At 43.6% G+C, this 12,777-nt stretch overlaps 1 non-coding gene across 1 annotated transcript; it reads left to right on the top strand.

The window, feature by feature from the left end:
- Positions 1-2,259: 2,259 nt before the first annotated feature.
- LOC138297607 (U2 spliceosomal RNA) lies at positions 2,260-2,451 on the top strand. Its single transcript, XR_011204179.1, has one exon. It is a non-coding gene; the product is annotated as a U2 spliceosomal RNA (small nuclear RNA).
- Positions 2,452-12,777: the final 10,326 nt, after the last annotated feature.

Here is a 12,777-nt window from a genome sequence, read left to right as displayed (position 1 = left end):
CTTGTATCTAAAGGTCTTGCTGGTAGGCTTCGGACAGTTTTACACACGTGTATCCAGCCAGATCAAACCGGTGCCTTCAAAGGGCATCACATTGTCGACAGTTTAACCACCCTCAGAGACGTAATACATTATACAACGGAGCGTCAAAATTCCCTGGGGGTTCTAAGTTTGGATTTTCATAAAGCTTTTGACTGTGTCTCCCATGTTGTTTTATTTACTGTCTTAGAACACATGAAAGTTCCTCAACAGTTTATCTCCATGCTCTCTATACTTTATCAACACACTAGCAGTATGGTAAGTCTCAATGGCTATCACACGCAGCCTTTCCCTATCAAAGCCGGTGTTTGACAAGGGTGCCCATTATCACCTGCACTCTGTGCGATTAAACCTTTTTTATGTCACTTACGAATGGATCCATTAATCACAGGTGCTTTCATTCCTGGAGGTTCTGGTACTCATCTCAAGGTTGTTGCTTACATGGACGATATTACTATTCTCTGTTCTAGTCCAATGGTTGTCCAAAGGGCTTTACATCAAGCTGACTTATTTCATTCTGTATCTGGCTTACGGTTAAATCATGACAAAAGTACTTGCCTTACATTGGGCCCTTGGGATACCATGGCCTGCCTCTCTGTCACCACTACACATACACCTCTTAAAATACTTGGGGTGTTTTTCGCAGAGGGGGGGGTTCAGGAAATGAAAAATTTAAACAAAGTATATGGCAAGATGGAGAAGAAAATGCCATTATGGTCCACTCAAAAGCTAACTATTGAAGGTAAAATTCTAGTTATCGAAGCTGTGTTACTCCCTGTGATGTTTTATCCCACTATGGTTTTCCTCCCCATCCACACTAATGTTACGAAAATGTACTAAATTGTTTTTTACATTCATATGGGGCTCACAAATGGAAAAACTGGCCCGTTCTAAAGTTTATAAAACCCGGAAAAATGGTGGGAAAGGGATGCCTCATGTTTATCTCTTTTTAGTTTCAAAATTGCTTTCACATACATTGCCCTGTGTTCATGTTTGTCCACCAACCATTACTAGTTTATTTATATTTTGTTATTAAGGTGTATTGTTTCACCGTTTTGGCTTATAGCACCCTACCAACTTAGCACCTTTAAGTTACTCTGTCGCCCCTTTTTATAAAGATCTGAAAGTTTATGTTACCAGTCTTAATTTCACTTCTTTACCGCTGGATGTCTGTATATATGCAAAAAGTCTGAAAAACGTTTTTTTACATCAAGATCAAACTGAACTCATTGGTACCTATTCTGAGCAATGTTCTCAGGAGATATGGGTCTTGGTTGGACATACTGCTCTTCAGCATAACCAGAAGGACTTAGCATGGATGAGTGTCCATGGTTGTTTACCATTTAAAAATGTTCAACATCGTCGAGGCCTAGAACCTTCTTCTGTATGCCACAGGACTACTTGCCTACATGAAGAAACTGTTTCTCATCGTTTTTGGGGTTGTTCTCATGCTCAGGCTTTTTGGACTTTTATGAAACCTTTTCTCATCCATGCGGTTGGTATTTCTGCCCTTACTGTTGAAACACTATTATTTGGCCTTCACCTCCCCTCCACAAAGAGACTCATTGCCTGGCAGGTCCTGTGTTGTGAACAGCAGACTCTTTGGGATGCTCAGAACATGTTGCTGATTTTGCATGAAACTTTATCCCCTGCTGACTGTCGAATCTTATGCTTGGACAAAATGACTAGCTATCTTTATGTTGGTAGGACATTCTTTGGCGCTCAGGAAACCAATAGACGGTGGCAAGTGACAAATTAGAAAGGATGGGATACTTGAAGTGTTATTTTACCCACCCCACCACCGGGTGTTCATGGAGCGCCATTTGTATGTCTTTAACTGCACATGGATGTTTTTTTCGTATTCACTGAGGTTGATATAGTTTAACATGGTCTTCACCTTGCCACCGGGTGTTAAACGGATTGGCACGTGCAAACATTTTTAAACACAGTGTGAATTCTCTCCTTTCCTTAGTAATAATGGTTTTACCTTCAAGGAAAATTTCTTTCTTCACCTTGCCACTGAGTGTTTAACGGATTGGCACTTGTTAAAATATCTTAAAAATATGTTTTTCTCCTTTGATGATATCATTCTTTTTTCATCACCACGTTCACGGATTGGCTTTTATATAAACCTTTGTTTGCCTTTTAGGTTGGGAATTGTAGATTTCTGTAATTTTACTGCACAGTTTTTTGTTTTGCATGTACCTCTAACCCTATGTAAATATCCCTTTACAGCTTAAATAAAGTTTTTCAAAACAAAAATCTGTTCTTATCAGTTTAATATCGGATATGTCCTCTATCTGGGGACCATATATTAAATTGATTTTTGGAACAGGGAGATGGAATAGGAGCTTGCTATGTCCGCTCCACGCATCAACTTGGTATTGCAGTACCTCCAGGAATGGTGCACTTCCCCACCCATGGAAAGCCATGCTGTAGAAAGAAAGAAGAGAAAACGAAAGTAGAGCCCTCACTGGCAAAATCTGTAAAGTGGCGCTAATGTATTTAGGTGTGAATAAAACCAACCTGGACACTTTGTGACTGCTGTGTCTTTTTTATTTATTTATGTATTTAATAATTTCTGTTGTATTTAATGCCACCGCCCCTTTTTAAAAACCTTTTTTTTCCCCTCTGCCCCGAGGCTACACTTTGGCAGAGAAAAATGTCAGGAAAACACAGCATCTTCAGCAGTGTATTTCTTTCATATTTGGATGCATTTCACATGGGAGCAGGTGATGGAAAAGATGGGAATAGAGGGAAAGTAGAGAGCAAGAGCCCTTTCTTGATCTCCAGGTTCTCAATAAGTGAGGAGGAGTGATGTAGGAATGGAAAGAAAGAGAGCAAGAGAGAGGGGAGGCAACTAGCTGTGGCAGAGCAGAAGTGGACACTGCCAATGTCTTCTCTGAGTGAGAAGTAAAAGACAGGGTTCTTTTCCTTCTTTGCCCACCCATGTCCACCCACAAACAGCTGAGCCATATCTATGGGCCTAGGCTGCAGGGGAGCAGAGTCCTGTGCAAGAGAGGGCCAAACACCGGCCACTTGCTGTTAGGGTGCTGTCCAGGGTGGCCTGGCTTGTTGCCCGGCATTCCAACCCAGGGGCTAGACGCAGTGGATAGGAAGGGGCAGGGCATGGAAAACTAAAACATGGGAAACATGGGTATGCTAATGGGCGCATAATGAGGTGACTGCTGACAACTGGGAGCTGAGAGAAAACCAGACATCTGGGCCTCTTTTCCTTTTAGCACTTGCTGAGCTCTTCCCAAGAGTTTGGAAGAGAGGCCTGTGAACAGTCATGGAAAGGAAGACCCCATCCCAAGTCAGCCAGGGAGACAGGTAAGTGAGGTGAGAATGCTTGCACCACTCAAGTTATCCCTTCTCAATGTTTTGCCTAAAATGCAGTGCCACCTGGAGTGCCAGGGTGCCCACCCACCTAGCTGCCACCTGTGAGTGCCAGGATGCTCCTCACTCCCCCCACCCAGCCTCCACCTGTGAGTGCCACGGTGCCCCTTCAGCTACCACCTGAGACCCCCAAGGTGCCACCCCAAACTGTATCCCCACAAAGCTCCTGCAACCGCTGAGGTGCTCACAGCTGCCCATGACTGTCACAGCTCCACTAGCAGCCCAAGACTGCTGAGGTGCCCACAACCACCCGAGACTGCTGAGATACCCCCCTCCCCGAGACAGAGCCCATGCTGTCTGCTAAATACGGGGACGCCTAACAACCCCCAAGGTACAATTGCAATTTTATCACAATTTTATCCTTTCCTGCCCCTGGCGAACAAAGGGGCAGATTTATGGAAAGTGGCGCTTAGCACACCCCTACCACCACCATGTGTGCACCGTATTTAAAATACGGCAAACCATGACTGCAGGGTAGGGGGCAATAGCATAATTTTCATGACGCTATTGATGCACTCTGCAGAAGCAGCACCAAATATTAAAAGTGCCGTAAAAAATGGCATAAGGATACCTCATAGATTTCCTTACACCATTTTTTCAGCTCCCTTAATGGAGTAATGCTTCCTTTGCATACATTATGCCTGGCACAGGCATAATTTAGCGCAAAGGGTTACAAAGTGGCACAATGCATGCATTGCGCCACTTTGTAAATAAGGCGTGGGGATTTCAGACTCGTTAGGCCACATTAACTTAAAAAACGATGTTAATGTGGCGCAAGGTGGTGCTAGGGGCCCATAAATATGCCCCAAAGATCACTAGCGAGGAGATAAGAGGCCACACAAAAATGAAGCACCCCCAAAACGACCAATGAAAGGTCGAAACGGCCTGTGACCTCCTCCTCCCGCCCAAAGTGCTCCTGCTGCCCGCAAGGCAAGAGGCAGTCCGGGAGCCTTGGAGAAACCCTCTCACGGTTGTAAGGGCTCGAACAGAGATAAAAGGTGAGTTGGTACCAACACACTGCATTTCAAAATTTGTGCTCATATATTGTTATTGTCTAGGACATTTATGATCGGTAGTACTTTACTCACACTGCCTTTCTAGAACTAACCTTTGCAAACAAGGAGTGTATGATTTAACTTTTGCTAGAGAAAAAAACATGGAACATTTTAATGCAAAATATCCTGTTTTCAAAAGAGAAAATCAAAAGTTACCCTGTTACTTCTATGTTTGCCACCTCTGAAATCACAGTTTTTCTTTATATGTATAACTCATAGGTCTCCCCATGGGACATAGACAAATTCCTACAGTGGTACTGTACCAAAGTAAGAGGAGGGGCATAACTGAGAAATTAATGGGGGGTATGGAATGGAAGGAGGAGGACTTTTTTGTCACCCTAAAAGAAGACAAATACAGGACAGGAGGTTATTGCCACATCCCGAATACCTTTGCCATAGGTCTCAATAAAGGTTACCAAGGGCAGCCCACCTTTAGCAGAAAGTGTAGGAAATGTGGTCATGCAAAAGAGACACACATGGATAAAAGCTGCCTAAATTGTGGGATGGCTTCCATTTCACAAATGAATGCACACTCCCAAAACATGTCACCTATGTGGGCTAAATGCATCTATACAAAAACTGCCCACAAAGGGAAGCATCATATGCAGCAGTCCTGAATGAAACAATATGGGGTGAACCATTGCATAAAATCCATTCCAAACCAGTAAGGAGCATCCCTCCTCAAAGCAATTATAGGTTACTTGTGATACCATATCACCAGAGCCACTCCATCCCAGACCAAGAACAAAAAAGATAGTGAAGGACCAACAGAACCACAACTAACAAAGGCAGTAATGAAAGACAGAGAAAATGAAAAAAATGAAGCAGAAGAACTGTTACAGGAAATACTACAGAGTATACCACAGTATCAAGGAGAAGACATTAAAACAGAATCCTTTCAAAACCTAACAGAAAATGCCTTTTTCATACCAGTCGCTCAGACAGAAACAACTCTGAGAAACAGAAAGGTAAACTAACTGCCTCAGAGAATACAAACCCCGGGAGCACACCTCAATCCCAAGCCATAACTGAAACAACCACAACTAAGGGACCAACAAAATCAGAGTAAAAACCAACCCTATAAAATGAAGATTAGAAAACATATCTAATGAAGAGGAAGAAGACACAGACACAGACACAGACATAGACAGTGACATAGGATTCCCCAAACTGTTCAGACCAAAACAAAAAAAGTGGGAACAAGTAACCACAAGGAATTCCTCAAAAAACAGAAAAACACTATTGAAAGACCAAAGCGACCAGAGCAGAAAGAAAGGGAAAATAACCAATAGTACCAGAGAGGAAGTAAGCCAAACAACCAAAAACAACCTGAAGAGAAGGACAAACACCACAACAAATAAAAATAGGTTTGACCCACTCTCCAACCTTCAAGATATAGAGTCACTAACAACACAAGCAAACAGGAGGCCTCATTATGCGTTTGGTGGGCGGCAGAGGCTGCCTGCCAAACTCATACCACCACAAGACTGCCATTGCTGGCTAAACCCTGCCGGCCCTATTTGGAGTTTCCCGGTGGGCGGAAACAGTGTTTCTGCTTGCGGACCCAGTGGGAAACAGGGCCGTAACATTGCAGCCGGCCCGTAATTTGGGCAGTGTAATGCACCATGGTGCTGTGCATGGGGGCCCCTGCACTGCTCATGCCAAGTGCATGGACAGTGCAGGGGCACCCCACCACTTACTTTTCACAAGCCTTTCCATGGCGGTGTACACTGCCATGGAAAAGCTGACGGATGGGGACTCGTAATACCCAGGGCAGCTCTGCTTACAGGGCCTCCCTGGCTGATTAAAACTGCCGGGACCGCCTGACGGTGTCTGCGGTCAGACCGTGGCGGCTCCGTCATGGTCATAATGTGGCAGTTGGACCACCCCTACCGCCACTGTGGGTCTGGCGTTCTGAAGATTGCCAGACTCATAATGAGGCCCATAGTCTCCCAACAATCAGAAGACATTCTCTTCGTGACATCACCCTCAATGGGAAGCTTGGAAGAAATAGATATTAATGCACAGCCAAGCGAATCCCAATCTATACTTATGCAAGAAATCATAGAAGCAACAAGGAAAGAACAAAACAACCCCCAATTATAAGCAATGGAAGGAAAAAAGATCTCAAAAGACACTCTAGACGTCAGAGGGATTAAACAACTAATAAAAAGAGCAGCCCCATTAAAGTATTGCGAACTAATCAAAGAAGACATGCCTGCAAGAGTGCAACATACCATATATGCAGAACTACCACACCTGCATCTCTGAATGGGACAAAGGTCCATCAGTATGGTCAGGTAGGGTAACACAAATGCAGAAGTAGCCATACATTGTGAAAACAAAAACATCATTATCAATAAACACACAGGTTTTGTAACCGGCAGAGCCCTAATGGTAATCACTAATTTTGATGAGCTCACATTTAAAATATGTAATGTGTATGCACCAAATGAAAAAAATGAAAGGCTAAAATTATTCAATAACATGTCCCTTTTCCCCACAGGAAACATTTCCACCTTTGTAGTAGAGAATTTTAATTGTATCATGCACCCCAAAGATAGGAGAGGCCCCAGCACATGGTACAACGTAGACGAATCTGACAAAAAAATGGCAGAATGTAACTACAGATATGCAACTATCAGATAAATATGATGAGAACAACCTTAGGGGCACAGGTTTCACCTGGACACCAGACACAGGAGAAATCTCCTCATGAATCTATTTCATTTTCACTTCTCAGTCTATTAGTTATGACAAAGCACACACAGAGAAAAATTCCCTATCGGATCACAAGACCCTAATTACAGATTTCCAGCTGGATATTGAACACGAGAAAGGAAAAGGCTTACGGAAATTAAATGTATAGATGCTAAATGACGAGGGCATTTTATCCATGTACAAAACTGATTATGAAACTTGGAGATCTGTCAAACATAATTTTATTTCCCTGGCTAAATGGTGGTAATGGGTTAAAAAGAAAAACAAAACTTTTTTTTAACAAAGCATGTACCAAAAAAGCTAAGAAGAAAAAAAGAAATGTTTGATGATTTACAAAATAGAATGCGACTACTAGATGGATTGGAAGAACTAGGCATGAATGTAATAGAAGAAAAAAAAGAAACATTCAATGAATTGGAAAAATGGCTAATAGACAAAGGAAAACTAAATATCTTTACTTCTAGAATCAAGATTTTTGAAGAAAATAGAAACGTACTAGTATTTTGTTAAAAAAAACAACACAGACAATTAGATGCATAGCAAAGCTAAAAGATGAAAATGGGCAAATACAAAATGAGACAGGAAAACTACAAAAAAAAGTTTATGATTATTATAAAGATTTGTATAAATAGAAAAATATATGTGGTTTAAAAGATAAAGAGTACCTCGATTCAATAGAAAGGGTCTTATCACACCAAGAAAAAACCTTTTTAGACCAGCCCCTAAAAGGTGAAGAATTCTTAGAAGCCCTAAACCAGTGTTCCTCCCGGTTCATACCCAGGAAAGACAGGTTACCCTGGGAATACTACAAAGTACCCTGGGCCAATATATGCCATGATTTCATAAATATGCTTAATGAAGGCATGCAAAAAAAGAATTCCCCACATCCTTTTCTACAGGGGTGATCTCCCTTCTTCACAAGGAGGGAAGCAAAGAAAACCTGCTGAATTGGAGGCCAATCCCCCTCCTCAATGTAGATGGGAAATTGATCTTCAAAGTCCTAACTAACCGACTGAGAAAAGTCCTTTCATCTCTAATTCATGAAAACCAATCATGCGCTGTCCCAGGGAGAAAAATCTGGGACAGCCTCATTATAACAAGGGAAACAATATGCCTGCACATAGAGCAAAACTAGTCTCTAGGAGTCCTTTCACTAGACCTATAAAGACCTTTGACAACATCTTGCATGAATTCCTATTTTTGGTCTTAGAACGCATGAGCATTCCAAACACATTCACGGAAATAATTCAAACGATCAACAAAAAAGCAACAAGTCAGGTAATAATAAATGGTTCCCTGTCTGAACCCTTCCAAATTCAATCAGGAGTCAGACAAGGTTGTCCTCTGTCGCCAGCATTTTTTGTTTGTGCATTAGAACTTTTTCTAAACATAATCAGGCAGGATAAAAGTATTAGGGAAAATCTTTTCCCACTTAGAATTGTAATGTTGAACGTCTTACAGAAATGTTTTTTACTTTTTGTGGAACTCCAAGATGGAAAAACTCAAACGGGAAATAACGTATAAACCCAAAGACAAAGGGGGGAAAAGATGTGCCAAATTTGCTATGATTTCTGTACTCTATGTATTTTTGACTATGCTTTGAAGCCCTAAGGAAAAGAATTGTCCTGACTGCATAAGTTGAATTTTCAATTTGTATTTTTTATTTTTGTGGTTTGGCTTAACAACTATGGAAAATAGCAAACGATACTGTCTAACTATGCCACAAATCTACGTACCCTTGCAATTTTTTTTGTAAATCTCTATGAAACTAAATATTGACTTTCAAACAGTGGCAGAAAAGAAAACAATAAAACATGAACTATAGGTCTCAGAGTCGCTACACATAGTGAACAATTTATCAGAGAAACAGTCTCAGACAGTATTGGAGAAAGTAACCAGTAAGGACCTTACTAACTCCCAGAAAGACATTTCATGGATGGCAGTAAGAGGATGCTTGCCAGTCAAAGTCTTAAAGTACTGGAGCAAAAGACAATAGATGTCCAAGGCTTGTCCAATCTTGTGCTGGAGAAGAAAATGTCTTACACTTTCTATGAAACTGCTATTATGCACAAGAAGTGTGGAAACAAATGGGAGAACTGATGAAGAGTCTAACAAAGCAATCAAGCCTGTCCTATGAACTTATCCTGTATGCGACAGGCTCATCATGCACAGAGAAAAAACAGCACATTATGGAGACTAAGAAACTCAGTTAAGGAGAGTCTTTGAGCCTCGAGGAACATGAAACTGTTCAACCACAAAGACATTTCCCCAGAAGAATGTATAAAATTATCCCTTGATGCACTTTTCTTCAATGAAGGTTTTTAAAACTTGAAAAAAAAATATGTTCCTATCAGTTTAATATCTGATACTTCCTCTATCTGGGGAATATGTGAATAAAACCAACCTTGCCACTTTGTGATGGCTGTGCTTGTTTGTTTTGTTTATTTATTTAATTGTTTCGGTTGTATTTAATTCACCCCACTTTTTTATAGTTTTTTCCCACTGCCCCAAGGTCAGAAAAAGAAGGCTTCTTCAGCAGTGTGTTTGTTTCATTTTTGGATCCATTTCACAGGAGAGGGAGTGATGGAAAGGAGGCGAAGCAGAGGTCAAGAGTCCTTCCTTAATCGCACAGTTTTTAGCAAGTGAGATAGGAATAGAGGGAGAGGGAGAAAAACTAGCTGTGACAGAGCAGAAGTGGACGCTGTCCATGTCTTCTCTGGACGATAGGTAAAAAATAGAGGGAATAATTACGTGGTTGGCGGTCTTTTTGCAAGACCACCGTGGTGGCGGCTGCCAAAAGACCGCCACATTGGCGGTATCACGACCGTCGTATTAAGATTCACACACTGAAGACCGCCAAAAACAGACACAAATATGACACCGCCGGGACACGGGAGGGTGGGAAACAGGCAATTTCACCACCAGCCCGACAACCTTCCGCCCATTGGATTACGAGCCACAAATCACCACAGCGGTTCTTCCATGGGGAAAAACCATTGTAAGTCCGAACCGCCGCGCTCAGAAATTCACCTCAGACAGAACACAACACCACGTTGGACAGTTCGAATACCCCACCTGACACATACACACACCTGACACACCTACTCACTGCACTATATAACACCCCCCCACACAACCCACAATCATTTGTCAAAAAAAAAAAAAAACACATACACAGACAGCAAGGACCCACAAACTCATTACGAAGCACATATACACCATAGGCACGTATACACTACACAGTCAGCACACTCCACACAACTACACGATCAACACTATATACACATCACTATTGCACACAAACACCACAACCAACCAGCACACACACCCAAACAACACCACCCCACCAAGCACCCTACACCTTACCCTTACACACACAACACTCATCCCCACCCACAACACAACCACCATGTCCCGTCAAAAGCACCCAGGCTTCACAGACGATGAGTTGAGGGTCATGATCGATGAAATAGTCAGGGTAGAGCCACAACTGTTTGGAGCACAGGTATAGCAAACATCCATTGCCAGGAAATGACAGTTATGCCAGTTATGCCAGTGGTGGCAGAGAATAGTCAACAGGGCCAACTCAGTGGGCAACCATCCACGCACAAGGGACACCATCAAGAAGAGGTGGAACAACCTACGTGGGAAGATGCATTCCATAACATGCAGGCACCAAAGTGCTGTGCTGAAGACTGGTGGTGGGACTCCACCGCCTCCCCCAGAGTTCACATTGTGGTAGGAGAAGGTCTTCCTGGAGGACTGGACTCTAGTAAGAAACTAACACAACCCTGGTACAAAAATGTCCAGTCCAGTATGCCTCCTCACCACCCAATCACTCCCCAATTCACCCTATCATCCACTACACCTCCCACCTAATAACCTAGTGTCCCTCTCCTGCATGCCACCCCACCACCCACCCCCAATGCCCACACAGCCACAAGTATATGGATAGCACTGCCAAGCACAATCACTACGACTCCCACAATGCACTTGCCCATCTCCATCAAAACCTGCAATGTGCACATCACATCTCTTGTATGTATGACTATTGCACCAGCTACACCAACTGGATGCTTCGACTGATGCCCACTAAATGGCAAGGACAGCAATGCCATGGCACAACACAATGGCAAACAGTGCCAAAAACAGACACGGCACAGTCACCAAACCTAAGGGACACTTATCCAGGGCAACAGCCCTGAAATGGACTGAACATGGGCATGTAAGTAAGAAGGTATACTCCATGCCCAACATGCACAGACAGGACAAGCAATCTTGCATACCACTTGGACACCATGCTGCAATGTACAGCTATACCCACTCACAACTAGCACCGCCTGAATTGCCACCTGCTAACAGGCCACACCTGTCATGTGAACCATCACACAGGAACAGAACCCACCCACTGACCTAAAGTTACCAAGCCTATGGAGCATGGTACATATGTCACAATCCACTATCCACAAACTGTGGTAGCAGTGGTATACCTATCATTGCTGGGAATCATGTTAAGCCACTGTATGCATCAAACAAAGACCCAACCATTCACCTCTCCACCATTTAAACCTCTTTCACTCCATCCGCAGGAACCCCTGCCAGTGCCACCTTGGAGATGTTGACAGAGACTGCCAGCCCTCCTCAGGATGAAGGCCCCAGTGAGGACAACCCCACTGGATGTCCGGACAGTGGTGACCTACCTGGCCCATCTGGGACCCCTGGCCGGTCTACTACTCCCTGCCTCACCCTGTCAACATCAACCCCCCACCCTCTGGCATCAACATCACAGCCAACCCTTAATCCCCAAACCTCTGTCCCAAGGACTGTTCAATCTATAGTGTGCCCCACAGTACAGGAACCTGAATCAACCCCTCACACCCAAGACTATGAAGGTCATGTTGACACTGGGAGTGGGCACAATGTGCCAGTGGCACAGGCACATTGAGCAGGGGGTGTGGGAGGAAACCTGTTGGGTAGCCAAGGCAGCCACCTGACCAGGAAGCCATCTCCCAAATCCTGGGAGCATATCAACAATCCCAGGATAGGATGGGCCAGATAATAACCATGTTGGGGGGGGAACCAAAGGCTGCAACGGAGATACCACCAGAAGGCCATGCAGCAGTGGCAGGCCCACAATGCCACCATGGCCCCCATTGCAAGGGTGCTCAGGGACATTAACACCATACTGCATTCTTCCTCCACCCACCAGCAGGCTCCTTCCGCTAGCCACATCACATCTGAGCTCTCAACATCTGCGGAGCCTAATAAAGGCTAAGCTTTCCCCTGTGAGATGTGTGTTGTCCGGGCACTGTGACAGGTTTTGCCATTTGTGGAATGGTGTGTGTGTGTGAGGCAGGAGTTGTCATGGTGTGTAGTCCAGCTGGTTTACCTGCATATGTGGTGGCATTAGAAGTGGTCATGATGTTATATTCCTATGGTACATCTGTTGTGATACTGCACTCAGAGTGTTGAAGTAAGCCTCAGCAAGGCCTACTGGTGCAAGGGGTTCACCCTTCTCTGCTCAAAGTCCTCAGACCATATAGGAAGAAGTTGGCACAGAAACTTA

Source organism: Pleurodeles waltl, chromosome 5 (genome assembly GCF_031143425.1).
Source record: "Pleurodeles waltl isolate 20211129_DDA chromosome 5, aPleWal1.hap1.20221129, whole genome shotgun sequence".
In the NCBI taxonomy this organism is placed as follows: Eukaryota; Metazoa; Chordata; class Amphibia; order Caudata; family Salamandridae; genus Pleurodeles; species Pleurodeles waltl.
This window is presented reverse-complemented; position numbering and strand designations above follow the sequence as displayed.